Source organism: Solanum pennellii, chromosome 5, assembly GCF_001406875.1.
Source record: "Solanum pennellii chromosome 5, SPENNV200".
NCBI lineage: Eukaryota > Viridiplantae > Streptophyta > Magnoliopsida > Solanales > Solanaceae > Solanum > Solanum pennellii.
In genome coordinates this window covers 34,815,963-34,833,165 of record NC_028641.1, presented here as the reverse complement: position 1 = coordinate 34,833,165, position 17,203 = coordinate 34,815,963, and the positions used below count along the sequence as shown (strand labels likewise).

At 37.2% G+C, this 17,203-nt stretch overlaps 1 long non-coding RNA gene across 11 annotated transcripts; it reads left to right on the top strand.

Annotated features, from left to right (window-relative positions):
* Positions 1-6,820: 6,820 nt before the first annotated feature.
* On the top strand, positions 6,821-16,268 carry LOC107019009. 11 transcript variants are annotated; one of them, XR_003578195.1, is made up of 9 exons: positions 6,821-6,948; positions 7,105-7,166; positions 8,548-8,608; positions 8,790-8,994; positions 9,095-10,231; positions 14,755-14,822; positions 15,103-15,157; positions 15,566-15,831; positions 15,980-16,268. It is a non-coding gene; the product is annotated as an uncharacterized LOC107019009 (long non-coding RNA). The 11 variants fall into 11 exon arrangements; XR_003578194.1 differs by adding an exon at positions 7,505-7,559 and having other exon boundaries at positions 8,548-8,994; XR_003578196.1 differs by having other exon boundaries at positions 7,105-7,559.
* The last annotated feature ends 935 nt before the right edge of the window (positions 16,269-17,203 follow it).

Genomic DNA, 17,203 nt, shown 5'->3' with positions numbered 1-17,203 from the left:
CTCAGCCTCCGTCATGGGTGGAGGGTTAGCCGAGGCTTGCTCCACATTAGCATCTTCTTCAAGTGGAGGAACTTGCTCATCATGGAGAGGAGCTCTAGCATTATAAACTTCCTCCTCAAGACTTCGAGCCACATTCCTTTGAGTCTTCATGCTTCCTATTAGCACAACAATAGGATTAGATGCAAAAACACACCATAAGTATACTCTATTGGCACAATATAAGATTTCCAAGAAAGAGAGTGATTCCTGAGCATCATATAGGTTCCTATTCATAAGTGTGGAGTGCTTCACATTTATGAATACAAACCTACATTGACGTGGTAGAGAGAGACACATAACTTAACGATATTCAGCCTCATGCTCTGATACCAAGTTTGTCACATACGGATTTATCTCTAGAGGTAACCGACGTCGTCGTTTTTTTCAAGGACTAAGACTAGCCTCTTAGTTTCATGTCATTACATACATAGGTTGAAAAATATGGAAAAATTTAAAACATTTATTATCACTACTTAAAGGTTTACATAGACCTCTACATACAGATAATACATATTCATATCGAGTATACATAGACCCTTCATACAGGAAGGTTACATAGACTTTTATTGCGCATACATATATGTAAAATATAGAAATTGTCTCAATGATTGTCTCATATCATACCATCTAAACGAATATCACAATATGGGCATAGACCTTACATCAATATAACAAGACCATGTATAGGTAATAAGAAAGTGCAATATTCGATTAAAAAGGAAAGGAATGATTGAGTCAATAAGCTCATAACAAAATCTGTAAGCTAGAGTATGACATTGCCCACGAAAGTTGAGGACATGCCCCACTTGGATGAAAGGAAGAATCCAATCCTTCAACAATGTTGCCTTTTAAACTCTTCAACGACCGGAACCTAAAGTATATGGGAAAAGGGAAGAAAATGGGATTAGTACTCCACATGTACTAAGTATGAGATCTTATTCACATACACAAGCAAAACATGCTAAAAAGGACTTTTTGTCAAAACATGCCATTTTACCCCTTTAGGGACTTAATGCAAAGTCAAGTAAGTAATATCAATCAACCAAACATGCTTACTATCTCAACAAGTAATACTTATCCCAACATACTTGAAACCATGATTTACTACAACCCTAACATCAAGGAATAATATCACAAGAATGAATAAGAGTCAAACATATCATAATAAGCAAGAAAACTACTCACAAGTCTTTCTTGAGTCAACAAGTGTAGTAACCAAGCAAAGCCCCATAACCTTACTCAATCAAGTATCCTCAACAAGAAAACATGATCAATGTCCAACTTTACATATCATGGCATTTAGGTTTGCATTTCATCATATATTAACATTATAACCCAAGGCATATTCATAAATGAACTAATCAGCCTATAATATCAACAATGTGCCCTCGTCATCACAAATACATCATATGTTATTATAACAAAAAAAATATAAGAACATCCTCCTAAGACTGCCGTCAAGGCTAACTAGTGCAATGTTTAGGTAGAGTCCCATAACCCTACCTAGACTAAGCTAGACCCCTTAGGTTAGCCAAGTTAGATTCAAGTCCTTTAATACGTTTTACCTTTTGGGAACATATTGCCCTAACTGACATAGACCACATGATCTAGTGTGGAATCCGGTGTCATAAAACCCTACAATGAAAGAAGGCGGACTACTTGCCAAGGTAGTTCCAAAACATGAAACATAGAAACTACGTGGATCTACTAGTTAGTATTCCTATGGGGGCAACATAGTTCAAGAACTAAGAGATTTAGTTGGGACCCTCTTTATGTGCCATGCTTTATAGTCTCCAATCTCAAGAGTAATGTAGTGTTCCTACCTTCCTATGTGGGAAGGGACACTCCTCTATCTAGTTCACTCGGTGATAAGTTAGAGTCCCTTTTTGAAATGTCTTTAAGCCTTTAATTATCAATCATAGCTTAATTTAGGCCATAGGGTCTACCCCTTATATCATCATCATCTTCCATATCTTAATAAGAATTATATGAGTATAAGTCCATTCATCACAATTCATACAAGTGAGGTTAACACATTAGCATTTCATAGAATATTAAGGCACATTGATAGTTTTCACCATCCTTATATCAGATACACCTTAATCAACCTCACAACATAGTCAAGACACTTCAATTCAACATCATACCACCCTATAATCCTAGTATAAGGACTACTCAAATGTAATATCATGACTTACCAACAATTTATCACAATTGAAAGTAAAATTAGAAATTCTAAGACTTACCAAGTCTTCCTCATAGTCTATCATCAAGGTCTTACCATCAACCCATAACTCAACCCAACTTTGGGAGTAACATCATCACACAATGATAACCAATTGAATAACAAGGCCAATTGCATCTCTATGACACAATTCATCTTTAGATCACAACTTGAGAAAAGATACATAGCCTAATTTCATATTATAATTCATAACCTAAATCACATCTCAAGAACTAGAATGATAGGCCTATAATTCATGTTAATTTATTCATAATTACACCATAGGATTGTACGATTTATGTCAAGATCACTATCTAGGGTTAGGGATAAAGGATTATATTCTTCAATTTAGATTAAACCATCAACAATTACCATAAATAAGTTGAATTACATGTTAATATACTCAATATAACCCTAAGAAATCATCAAAAACTCAATCCATAAATTCAATTTCGAAATTTAATGAAACCTATAGGAAAACTTAAGTTTTTGAAATCTATTTTAAAGGAACCTTTGAGGAAAGTGTCTCAAAGGTTAATAGAACCCATACCTTAATGTTTGTCAACAATTTTATTGTGAATTTTTCCCTTTCCATCCCCCAAACCCTAGTCCTTGCTAGTCTTCAATAGTGAGTTCATGTAGAGAGAGAAATAAGAGAGAAAGAAAAGAGTTTATTTGAGAGTAGTATTTAGGTTAACGAGGGTTGATGGTATTTATAGTGGGACTTAATAAACTTAATTAGTCTCACTTTAACCCCCAACTAACCTCTGAACCACTTAATTAATTAAATAAGACCAACTTAAGTTAGGTAGAAAACTCAACCCTCACAGACGAAACCATGATCGATGGGCCGTATGTGAGTCGACAGATAACCCCCCTCGTCCTGCACTTCGTCATCTTTGTCAGAGATTGTGCAGGCAAGGTCTTCCTTCAATTGTCTAAGTGTGGGATGACGGTGGCATCGACGCCTCGTCGATCCACACATGGACCGTAGCCTGCACCTCTGCACTTCGTCGATGAGTTCAGAGTTTGTGCAGGTGAAGGGACCTTCTCCACCAGCTTAAGTGTGGGACGACGGTGGCATCGAAACCCCGTCGATCTACACGGGCCGTCTTTTGTTCTGTCGATGCACACTACCAGGGAGTGTTGCTTCAAACTACAAGGGTCCTCCTCAAGGTCCCTTTGTTGGTCCTTGTGGAGTCGTACCCGTACATTTAAACCATGAAACAACTCAAACATATATTAGATATCTTTCCACAAATTTTTGTACATTTCTGACTCTTAAAAGTTAGTGAAATAGGCTAAAACACACTAACACCCCTTTGAACTAACTTCCCGGACATCATGGACGTTTTGGTTCTTAAACCTCCTAAATGACCTATACTCATTAACATTGGATTTATAAATAGTACTTAGAATTTATGACACCTATGTTACGCTTTACGACACATCTTGGATTTTCAAGGTGTTACAGAGGGACTAGCAGACCAAAAAAACCGTCTTTATGCTATCACTAGTTGCCAAGAGCAAGAGAATTCCCCAGATGTTGTCACTGGTATGATCAAAGTCTTTAATTTTGATTTTTATGCTTTTCTAGATCCATGAGCGATTCTATATTTTTTGACTCCTTATATTTCACTAAATTTTGATATTCTTCATGAGCAAATTCTTGAACCCTTCAGTGCTTCTACACCTATTTGTGAGTCTATTCTAGTTGAGCGACTATCATGATTGTACCATTTTTTAAATCACAAGAATACCATGATTGAATTAGATAAGTTGGATATGGTAGATTTTGATGTCATTCTAGGCATCCACTAATTTCATGCCTATTATCCCTCAATTGATTGTCGAACTCGAGTTGTTAGGTTCCACTTTCCTAATGAGCCAGTTATAAAGTGGAGTAGCGGTTCAACACTACCTAAGGGTCATTTCATTTTGTACCTTAAGGAGAAAAAGTTAGTTTCCAAGGTTTGTATCGAACACTTAGTTTAAATTAATGAGTCAAGTGTTGAGACACCTTCTATTGAGTCAATTCCAGTAGTTCTTGAGTTTATAGAGGTCTTTCGAGATGATGCACTCGGAGTCCCTCCTAAGAGAGAAATAGACTTTTGTAAGATATTCTTCCCGATACGCGTCCTATCTCTATTCCACCATATAGAATGGCCACAATAGAGTTGAAAGAGTTAAAAGATCTCCTTGAGAAAGGTTTTATTCAACCAAGTGTCTCACATTGGGGTGCTCCAATCTTATTTGTGAGGAAGAAGGATGGTTCTATTAGAATGTGCATAGATTACCTTTATTTGAAAAAAGTAACTATCTAGAATAAGTATCATCTTCTGAGAATTGATGATCTTTTTGATCAACTTTAGGGTGCCACTTGTTTTTGTAAGATAGACCTCATATTTGTCTATCATCAGTTGAGAGTTAGAGAAAGTGATATCCTTAAGACAACATTCGACAACCCATTATGGTCATTATGAGTTCCTAGTTATGTCCTTTTGTTTGACCAATTCTCATGCAACATATATGGACCTTATGAATAGAGTATTCAAGCCTTATTTAGATATGTTTGTTGTCGTATTCATTGATGACATTATGATCCATTTGAAGAATGAGGAAGATCGTGCTAGACACATCCTAGTAGTTCTACAAACTCTTAAGGATATGGAGTAATATAAAAAAAATTTCAAAGTGTGAATTTTCGCTTGAGTCTCTGGCATTCTTAGGCCATTTGTTTCTGGTGATCGATTAGAGTTGATACTCTGAAAATAGAGGCAATGAAGAATTTTCCTAGACCCATATCTCCAACTAATATTATAAAAGGTTCGTCGAGGGGTTCTCATCTATTTCATCCCCATTGACTACGTGGACTAAGCAGACATTTAAGTTTCAGTAGTATGAAGCTTGTGAGAAGTGTTTTCAGAAATTGAAAAAGTGGTTGACTACTGCCCCAATATTGACATAACGAGAAGGTACACAAGGAATTGTAATATATTGTGATGTGTCTAGAGTTGGTTTTGGTTGTGTGTTGATACCGAATGACAAAGTTATAGCTTATGGCTCCAGACAACTTATAGTTCACGAGAAGAATTACCCTACCCACGATCTAGAGTTGGTTTTCATAGTGTATGCTTTGAAAATATGGTGTCACTATTTATATGGGTTTTCATGTATATGTGTTCAATGATCACAAGAGCCTTCAATACGTGCTTAGTTTGAAAGAGTTTAATCTCAGACAAAGAAGGTGGTTGGATTTACTCAAGGATTTTAATATGAGTATTCTTTATAACCAATGTAAGGATAATGTTGTTGCTAATGCTTTGAGCAGGTTTTATATGGGTAGTACCTCACATGTTGATGGAAACAAAAAATACTTAGCAAAAGATATGCATATACTTGAACGATAAGGACCTCATTTGATGGATTCCAACGAAGGAGGATTAGTGGTGATGAATGAGGCTGAATCATCATTAGTGTTAGAAGTGAAAGAGAAATAAGACCAAGATTCTACTTTGCTAGAATTAAAGGTTAATGTTCATACGCAGAAAGTAATGACTTTTCAACAAGGGGGGATGGTGTATTGAGGTATCAAGGTAGATTGTGTGTGCCAAGGGTGGATGAGCTCCATGAGAGGATCAAGAGGAATCTCATAGTTCCAGATTTCTATCCATTCAGGTTCCACAAAGATGTATCATGATTAGAGAGAGAGAGAGTTACTGGTGGAGTAGAATTAACAAAGACATTGCAAAGTTTGTTGCTAATGATCGAAATGTCAACAAGTTAAGGTAGAACACTAAATGCCTGGTGGTATGGCTCAGAATATAGAGATTCAATGTAAGTGAGAGATGATCAATATGGAATTTATTACTTAATTGCCGTTATAACAACCCGTCTTACTCATATGCTTGTTCTACTCTTGTGATACTGCTAGCCTTATAGTATAGATGTGGGACCATATTCCTTATATGATTAGGATTGGTTTAAATTTTCTGGAAAGTGATGCATCATGTCATGCACGTTTCAGAGTATTTACTGTAAGTTGACTCCGCCAGATGTATTTAAACTGGAGATACTAAGGTGGTAACTGAGCTTAAATTTGAAAGTTAAGTTCTAAGTTGAATCAAAAGGACGTATTTTCATAAAATGGAATAAAATAATTGAGCTGCTTGCTTGGCTTTATTAATCTAGAAGCTGCATCACCTACTTGAGCTATAATAAAGGGTCCAAGCTTGATGGACCAGCTTTAGAATTATAGTAATGGGCTCACTTGAAGCCCAAACCTATTAAAAGAAAATAAAAATGAAAGAAAGTCCAATAGCCCAATCTGCCAAGGCCCAATATAGATAAATCCCAAGGGAAAGCAACTAGGTGCATCACCTAGTTTGACCTTTTGAGCTGGTTGATGTGCATAAGTAGGTCCATCACATACTTGACCAATTTGTGGCTGAAAATGGACCCCAAAAAAGGAAGGTTCTAAAGGATATTTTTGTGGTCAATAAAGCTCCATATATATCCAATATGATCAGATATCCTTTACCAATTTTAACACATAAAAATAAGAATTAACTCCAACTCTCTCTCTCTCTCTCTCTCTCTCTCTCTCTCTTTTCTCTTAAAGATTAAACCAGCAACCTTAAAGTTTTCTAGGGTTCTTGAAGAAACCCTCATATCTACAAAACAAGGTAAGTGAAAACTCATGGATTTAGCTTAATTCTCCCATGGATGATAAGGAGACATGTTATTCATGCTCTAATATAACTACAAAGGAAGAATATTTCAAGCAGCTACTGCTCACTTCCTTAGTTATTGAAATACCTTTCTTTCTTCTTTGGTTTAAGTGTGAAGGGAAGCATAAGTTCTAAAAGAATTCAAGTTATAAGGAGAAGTTGCCGAAATTGAGGTAAGGTGACTTCTACATTTTTGTCTTCCTTGTGTATGAGTTTGAGTGAGGAATTAGTGTTGTGCTGTCATGAAGAACTAAAGGGGGTGGTGAGTTCAATAGTTGGTTGTATGATAAAAGAATATTTGGGTCTGTTCTATGTGTATTACTGTTGGCGCAACTTGGTTGATCTTGGGGAAATGATGTATAATGTATGTGATGGATAGAGAATGAGGGTGTGGTGATACACATTATGTTGAGGGATCTATGGTCTCATTATCTGTCAAATTTAGCTACTGTTTTCCGAGGCTCATGGTGTGATAGCTGCTAATTTTAGTTTGCCATTACTTAAATTGTAGAATAAAACCAAAAAGGAGAGGCTGAATCGTAATTGTATATCACTATGAGGATAAGGTATGTAAGGCTATGAAATCTGATACTTGCGATTAATACCAATGAAGTGAATCTCATAAAATCTATTCCTAGAAAAGGAAACATAGTGACAACGTACTGTCTCCAAATAGCTAACAAAATTTCCCCCCTCTCTATAGTGCATATAACTACTTCTTTATATGTTCACTATCTTATACTTGTGTAATTATTCACCCCCGGGCTGGTATAGAAATGGTATTATCAAAAGCAAGTCTGGTGAATCCTCCTCTTTGTTGTTTGAAGTCAATTGTGTCATTAAGCTCTTAAATAATGTGTTTATGTTACATGGCTCCTTATGTCATTGTTATTGCCTTTATGTATTATTTTCATGTCTTCTATTACTGGTCTGTACTTCCATATCTTCAAAATGATTATGACCACCATATAACATAATAAAAGAGTTACGATTCTCGAAAAAGCGATCCCAAAAGTGTTACGAAGTGATAAACAACAATCTCAAAGATTAAAGAATCTAAGTGATGAAATCTATATAATTACGGGTTGCAGCCTAGGGGCGAAAGCCTAGAATGGGTCGATCCCAACTAGTACATAAGGGTGGTAGCTTAAGGGAGAAAGTCTATCATGGGCCGATAACAATTGGTATAGAAGGGTGGTATTTCAGTGGCGAAAGCCTAGCATGGACCCATCCCAAATTGTGTAATTATGAGGACTGCATCAAAGGGGCTAATATACCTAGCATGGGTCATCCTCTTCTACCACTGATTAGCTGGTCACTTGTATCACATGCCCTACAAAGATTATAACATACAGAAAAGTAAAGAAAATAATGTAACTTACATGATCTCACAAGAGTAAGCAAAGGTGGTCTTTTCTCCTGATCTATGCACTCATATGTTGATACTTGATTTCATTTGAGCCCTCGTATTACATATGCTATATTGCCTTACATAATCAGTACATTTTTTTTGTACTGGCGTCCCTCGCGGGGGACGCTGCATTCATGCTGCAGGCACATGTACTCCAACTAGTAGACCTTCTCAATAGGAGCATACGACACTCTGAAACTTTTGGTGAGCTCCAGGTTGATTTGAAGCTTTACTGAGTCCTTGGTAAATTCATGTTGGTATTGTATTATAGTTGTGTCTTAAGGTGTTGTGGCCTCAACGGCCAAGTCTTGTATATAACTTTTTGGGTCTACTTATGTTGGTTTTTATCGTTGTGTCCTTTATGAACTTGTCATGATTTTTGTAGTTATATCAAAGTAAGAACAGACTTCAGGTTGGTTCTCTTGGGACCTTAGGGCTTCGGGTGTCTGTCCGTCTAAATGGGATTTGAGGCGTGACGAAAGTGGTTTCAGAGCAAGTCATACTAGGGAGTCTACAAAACTGTGTCTGTGTAGGGTTTTGCTTATGGATGTGTCGTGCACCATATCTATAAACAGGAGGCTACGGGACATGTAAGACTTGTCTCATTTCTTTCATTTCTTAGTTAGTGCGATAGAACCAATGTTGTAGGTGAATTATATTTAATTTCTAAATTGTTTTGTTATAACAAAGATGCTGGTTACGAGAAGGAGTAAAAGTACTGGTAAGAGAGAAGATGTGGCTCCCTAAAAAGGGACCCAACCAACCACCACTAAGTCAAGCTGTTCAAAGTGCGTCTCAAGATGAGTCTCTATCGCAGACTTCCCCGACGCCTCCATCTCCTGAAGAACTAAGGAGTAAAGATGAACCTCAGGAACACCCTATTAATGCTACCGAGCAAGATTTGAGGAATGTACTCCAATTATTAACTCGTATAGTGGTGTAGATAGAGCAGCTGGAACACTGATACATGATTTTCTTAACTTGGACCCTCCATGACTCACCAAGTCAGATCCTAATGAAGATCCGCAAGACTTTATAGATCAGATCAAATGAGTTTTGGATATTATGCATGTTAGTGGTAAAAAAGCACTTGAGCTAGCAGCATATAGATTATGAAGCTTTGAAGTAATCTAGGGGAACATAAGCACCTTCAGCTACGTGGAAAGAGTTCAAAAAGGCATTCCTTTACCATTATCTTCCATTGGAGATCTGAAAGACCCGTGCGGATCAGTTCTTAAATCTCCACCAAAGAGGTATGAGCGTGAGAGAGTATAGTCTCAAATTCATTTCCTTAGCAAGATATGCTCCTAATGTAGTAGCTACCACGGAGGATAGAGTTCATCGATATGTGGATAGATTAGACCCATATTTAGTTAGAGATGTACCACTGCTTCATTGAATAAAGATATGGATATAGCAAGGATGCAGGCCTTTGGGCAAAAGTTAGAGGGTCAAAGGCAAAGAAGAAGGATACAAGAGTCAGAAACAGGGAAGTACGAGCCAATCAAGGCCTCTTCGACAGCCTTGTAAACAATGTGGGAGGAATCATCCGGTGCATGCAGGTTTGGGACATATGTTTGTTTTTGGTGTGGCGCACCAAGGCATATATGAGAAACTGCCCTCATAGGGGCATGGGTGGCGTTGCACAGCCAACTAGATCAGTTGTTTCATCAAACTCATCAACACCTTCTTTGGGTAGGGGGATACAGATGCCTAGAGGTCGTGGTAGCGGAGCTAGGGGAGCAGCAAGTTCTAGTGGATGTCAGAATCGCACATATGCACTAGGGGATCGACAAAATTAAGAAGCCTCGCCAGATGTGGTTACAGGTACATTGTCCATCTTTTCACATATTGTATATGCATTAATTGATCCGGGGTCTACACTATCATATGTTACACCATTGATTGCTGGAAAGTTCAAAAGAGCATCAAAATTATTTGCGAAGCCATTGTGTCTACACCAATTGGTGAGTCTATTATAGCTAGAATTGTTTAGCGTAATTGCATTGTAACTGTTTGTAGTCATGATACATTGGCTGACCTTGTTGATCTAGACATGGTAGATTTTGATGTTATATTGGCTATGGATTGGTTAGCTTATTATTATGCCACGGTAGATTGCCGAACTAAGATAGTGCATTTCTAGTTTCCAAAAGAGGTAGTACTCGAATGTAAATATAGTATTGGGGCGCAAAGAGGTAAATTTATTTATTATCAGAAGGCAAAGAAGATGATTTCCAAAGGATATATATCTCATCTGGTTAGAGTAAAAAATTTAGATGCGGAGCCACCAACCCTTCAATCCATTTCGGCGGTAAATGATTTTCCAGATGTGTTTCCTGAATATCTTCATGGTTTTCCTCCAGAACGAGAAGTAGAGTTCGGTATTGATGTTCTTCCAGATACTTAACCTATCTCAATTCCTCCGTATAGAATGACTCCGGCCGAACTACGGGAGTTGAAGGAGCAATTAAAAGACTTATTAGAAAAAGGATTCATAAGGCCTAGTATGTCCCCATAGGGAGCACCAGTTTTATTTGTACGCAAGAAAGATGGATCATTAAGAATGTGTATAGACTACCGATAGTGAATAAGGTAACAATTAATAACAAATATACCCTCCCTAGAAGTGATGATTTGTTTGACAGTTACAAGGTTCTATGCGTTTTTCAAAGATCGATCTGAGGTCAGATTATCACCAAGTGAGGGTTATGGACAAAGTTATACCCAAGACAGATTTCCGAACACGGTATGGTCATTTTGAGTTCTTAATCATGTCACTCGGGCTAACAAATGCACCAACAACTTTTGTGGATTTGATGAATTGGGTGTTCAAGCCATTTTTAGATGTGTTCGTGATAGTGTTCATAGATGACATGTTTGTGTATTCAAGATTGGAAGAGGATCATTCTAATCACTTGTGGCAGGTTTTACAAATTCTTTGTGATCGTAAACTATATGCAAAGTAAACTCTAAATTTGAGTTCTGGTTGAAATTTGTGGCATTATTAGGTCATATTGTATCCGAGGAAGGAGTAAGGGTTGATAACCAGAAAATAGAAGCTGTGAAAAGCTGGCCAAGACCTACAACACCTACAGAGATCCGTAGTTTTTTTTGATTGGAAAGTTATTACAGAAGGTTCGTTGAAGGATTTTCTTCCATTGCTGCACCCTTGACAAATCTAACACACAAAGAAACCAAGTTTCAGTGGAGTGATGAGTGTGAAAGAAGCTTCAAAGAGCTGAAGAGTAAATTAACTTCTACACCTGTGTTGGTACTTCTAGAAGGCACAGAAGGCTATGCAGTGTATATTGATGCTTTGGGAGTGGGCTTAGGTTGTGTATTGACTCATCATAGGAAAGTTATAGCTTATGTCTCAAGCCAGTTGCGGCCACATAAGAAAAATTATCCAACCCATGATCTAGAGCTAGCAACAATTGTGTTTGCTTTGACGATATGGCGTCACTACTTATATGGAGTTCATATTGACATTTACACTAATCATAAGAGTTTGGAATATATCTTTAAGCAAAAGGACTTAAATGTGAGGCAGTGAAGGTGGCTGGAGCTATTAAAGGATTATGACATTGATATCTTGTATCATCCCAGTAAAACAAATGTAGTAGCTGATGCTTTAAGCCGTAAAATACTAGCAAGTACTTTTGGGTAGTCTGTGAAACGACAAGGAATAACTAAGGATCTATGTCAACTAGCTAGTTTGGGGGTTTGCCTTCTTGAATCGTAAAATGAAGGGGTTATTGTGCAAAATGCGGCAGAATTCTCATTAGTAGTGGAAGTGAAAGAGAAGCAGTGCACCGATCCTATTCTTTTACAGCTTAAGGAGAATAAACAACATGGTTTGACAAAGGCATTTGACCTTACGCAAGAGAGAGTAGTTCGATGTCAAAACAGATTGTGTGTACCTAATGTAGATGAACTAAGAAAGAGGATCATGATGGAAGCACATCATTTAAGATATTCTGTTAATCCGGGGTCAACTAAAATGTATCATGACTTGAGAGAAATGTATTGGTGGGGGGACATGAAGAGGAGCATTGCAGAATTCGTGGCTCAGTGTCCAAATTGTCAACAATTAAAAGTAGAACACCAGAGTCCAGGAGGTCATATGAAGCGTATAGAAATTTTTATTTGGAAATGGGGCATGATCAACAGGGATTTTGTCACTGGTTTGCCTCTCTCATTCCAGAAGTTTTACTCCATATGGGTAATAGTCGACATACTCACCAAAGCAGCACACTTCTTGCCGGTGAAGACTACTTATACAGTTGAAGAGTATGCGAGGTTGTACATTAAAGAGATAGTTGAACTACATTGAGTGCCAATCTCTATAATATATGATAGAGGATCCTAGTTCACTACAAATTTTTGGAAGTCGTTTCGAACGAGTTTGAGAACAAAAGTGAATTTAAATACAACCTTTCACCCTTAAGCGGATGGCCAGGCAGAACGTACAATTCAGACACTTGAGGATATGCTGCGAGCTTGCATATTAGATTTCAAGGGTAGCTGGTATGATCACCTACCTCTTATTGAATATGCTTATAACAATAGCTACCATACGAGCATTAAAATGGCACCTTATGAAGCCTTATATAGTCGAAAGTGTAGATCACTAATTGGCTAGTTTGAAACAGGTGAAACTGCCTTATTTGGGATAGATCTTGTTCATCAAGCTATGGAAAAAGTCAAAGTAATACATCAGCGGCTAGAAACAGCTCAAAGTCGATATAAATCATGTGCGGATAATCAAAGGAGAGGACTAGAGTTTTCTATAGGGATTGGGTTTTCTTGAAGGTGTTTACAATGAAAGGGGTAATGTGGTTTGGTAAAAAGGGAAAGTTGAGTCGACGCTATAAGGTCCATAAAAGATTATTCGAAAATTCAGCCAAGTAGCCTATGAGTTAGAACTACCACAAGAGCTTTCATCAGTTCATCCGTTGTTTCATATCTCAATGCTACGAAAATGCGTAGGTGACCTATCTCCTGTTACTCCTACTGAAGATGTACATGTTACAGGAGATCTCACTTATGAAGAAGTACCCATTGCTATTCTAGATCACGTTAGGAAGTTAAGAATAAAGAGGTAGCTTCTGTATAAGTGTCATGGAGGAACGAACAAGTAGAAGAAGTTATATGGGAAGCGGAAGAAGCAATGAAATTGAAGTATCCTCATCTCTTTCAGATCCAAGAGAAAGATGAAAATGCTTAGTTTATGTGCCGACTAGTAAGTATACATCTATATGAATTATGTGATTAATTGTAGTTCTAACTTAGGCTTGAATCTGTTTGGGCTGGATAACTATGGTAACATTCGAGGACGAATGTTTTAAGGAGGAGAGGATGTAACAGCCCGTCTTACGCATATGCTTGTTCTATTCTTGAGATACGGATGGCCTTATAGTATAGATGAGGAATCATGTTCCTTATATGATTAGTGTTGGTTAAACTAGCCGGAAAGTGATGTATCATGATATGCACGTTTCAACGTATTTATTGTAAGTTGACTCCGCTGGATGTATTTAAACTAGAGATAGTAAGGTGGTAATTAAGCTTAAATTTGAAAGTTAAGTTCTAAGTTGAAGCAAAAGGATGTAATATTCACAAAATTTAATAAAATAATTGAGCTTCTTTCTTGGATTTATTAAGCTAGCAGCTGTATCACCTACTTGAGCTATAATAAAGGGCCAAAGCTTGATGAACCAGATTTAGAATTATAGTAATGGTCTCACTTGAAGCCCAAATCTATTAAAAGAAAATAAAAATAAAAGAAAGTCCAGCACCAAAATCTGCCAAGGACCAATATAGATAAATCGCAAGTGAAAGCAACTAGGTGCATCACCTTGTTTGACCTTTTGAGCTACTTGATGTGCATAAGCAGGTCCCTCACCTACTTGACCAATTACTGGCTGAAAATGGACCTCAAGAAAAGGAGGTTCTAGAGGATATTTTTTTGGTCAAGCTCCATATATATCCAATATGAGCAGATATCCTTCACCCATTTTAACACATAAAAATAAGAATTACTCCAACTCTCTCTCTCTCTCTCTCACACTCTCTCTCTCTCCCTCTCTCTCTCCCCCTCTCTCTCTCTCTCTCTCTCTTTTTTCTCTTAAAGATTAACCAGAAGCCTTAAAGTTTTCTAGGGTTCTTGAAGAAACCCTCATATCTGCAAATCAAGGCAAGTGAAAACTCATGGATTTAGCTTAATTCTCCCATGGATGATTAGGGAAATATGTTATTAATGCTCTAATATAACTACAAATGCAGAATATTTCTAGCAGCTACTGCTCACTTCCTCAGTTATTAAAATGCCTTTCTTTCTTCTTTAGTTTAAGTGTGAAGGGAAGCTGAAGTTCTAAAAGAATTCAAGTTATAAGGAGAAGTTGCCAAAATTGAGGTAAGGTGACTGCTCCATTTTTGTCTTCCTTGTGTAAGAGTTTGAGTGAGGAATTAGTGGTGTGCTGTCATGAAGAACTCAAGGGGGTGGTGAGTTCAATAGTTGGTTGTGTGATAAAGAATATTTGGGGCTGTTCTATGTGTACAAGAGAATGAGGGTGTGGTGATACACATTATGTTAAGGGCTGTATGGGATCATTCTCTTTCAAATTTAGCTACTGTTTTACGAGGCTCATGGTGTGATAACTGCTAATTTTAGTTTTCCATGACTTAAATTGTAGATTAAAACAATAAAGGGGAGGTTGAATCGTGATAGTATATCAGTTTGAGGATAAGGTATGTAAGGCTATTCGATTCTATAACCCTTTGGCATGAAATTTGATACTTGCGATTAATACCAATGAAGTGAATCTCATAAATTTTATTCCTAGAAAAGGAAACATAGTGGAAGCGTACTGTCTCCAAATAGCTAACAAAATTTCCCCCCTCTTTGTTGTTTGAAGTCAATTGTGTCATTGAACTCTTGCTTAGCTGCTTATGTCATTATTATTGCCTTGAAGTATTATTTTCATGTATTCTATTAATTGTCCGAACTTCCATATCTCCAAAATTATTATGACCACCAAAATAACATCTCAAAAGAGTTACGATTATCCAAAGAACAATCCCAAAAGAGTTATGAAATGATAAAAATGAATCTCAAAGATTAAAGAAATCTAAGTGAAGAAATCTATATAATTACAGGTGGCAACCCAAGGGTGAAAGCTAGCATGGGTCGATCCCAACTGGTACATAAGGGTGGCAGCTCAGGGGAGAAAGCCTAGCATGGGTCAATCCCAAATTGTGTAATTATGAGGACCGCACCCCACAGGTTAATATGCCTAGCATGGGTCATCCTCTTCCACCACTGATTAGCTGGTCACTTGTATAACATGCCCTACAAAGATTATAACGTACAGAAAAGTAAAGAAAACAATGTAACTTACATGATCTCACAAGAGTAAGCAAAGGTAGTCTTCTCTCCTTATCTATGCACTCATATGTTGATACTTTATTTCATTTGAGCCCTCGTATTACATGTGCTATATTGCCTTACATATTCAATACATTTTTTTGTACTGACGTCCCTTGCTGGGGACGCTGCATTTCATGCTGCAGGCACATGCACTCCAGCTAGTAGACCTCTTCAGTAGGAGCATACGACACTATGATACTTTTGGTGAGCTCCAGGTTGATTTGGAGCCTTACAGCGTCCTTGGTAAATTCATGTTGGTATTGTATTGTAGTTAAGATTACTCATTCAGGTGATAGAGGATTATGCCATCATTCATCTTAAAGAGGTAGTTAGAATTCATGGATTTGCGTTGTCAATTATTTCATATAGAGGTGCACAATTTATTGCACAATTTTTGAGGTCATTTCTGAAAGGCTAGGGTTCAAAGGTGAACTTGAGTACGACTTTTCTTCCTCAGACTAACGGTCAAGCAGAGCATACTATTCAAACTTTAGAAAATATTTTGAGGGCTTGTTTAATTGATATCAAAGGTAACATCCGGGTTTACCCCGTAGACATAACCGGCATCATCGTCATTTTTAAGGACTAAGACTATCCTCTTAGTCTCATGTCATTACATTCATAGTTTTAAAATAGCGGAAAAATTTAAAACTTTCATTATAACTAGTTGGAGGTTTACATAGACCTCTACATACACATAATATATAATCATATCGAGTATACATACACCCTTCGTATAGGAAGGTTACATAGCCTTCTACTCTTAATGCGCATACATATATATAAAATATAAATATAGTCTCAACGATTGTCTCATCTCATACAATCTACACGATTATCACAATATGGGCATAACCCTTACATCAATCCAACAAGACAACATATAGGTCATACGAAAGTATAATACTCAATTGAAAAAGGAAAGAAATGAAAGAATCTTTAAGCTCAGAACAAGTCCGTAAGATAGATGGTGGCATTGCCCTCGGAAGTTGAGGACCTACCCCACTTGGATGAAATGAAGAATCCAAGCCTTCAATAATGTCTCCTTCAAAACTCTTCAATGACCGGAACATAAAATGTTTGGGGAAAGAGAATAAAATGGGGTTAGTACTCCACATGTACTAAGTATGAGACCTTATGCAAATATACAAGCAAAATACGCTAAAAAGGGACTCTTAGTCCAAACATGCCATTTTACCCCTTTAGGAACCTAGTGCAAAGCCAAACCAATCGTATCAACCAGCCAAACATGCTTACGATCTCAATAAGTAATATTTATCCCAACATACTTGAACCCATAATTTACTACAACGCTATTATCAAGGACTAACATTACAAGAATGAATAAGAGTCAATTATAACATAAT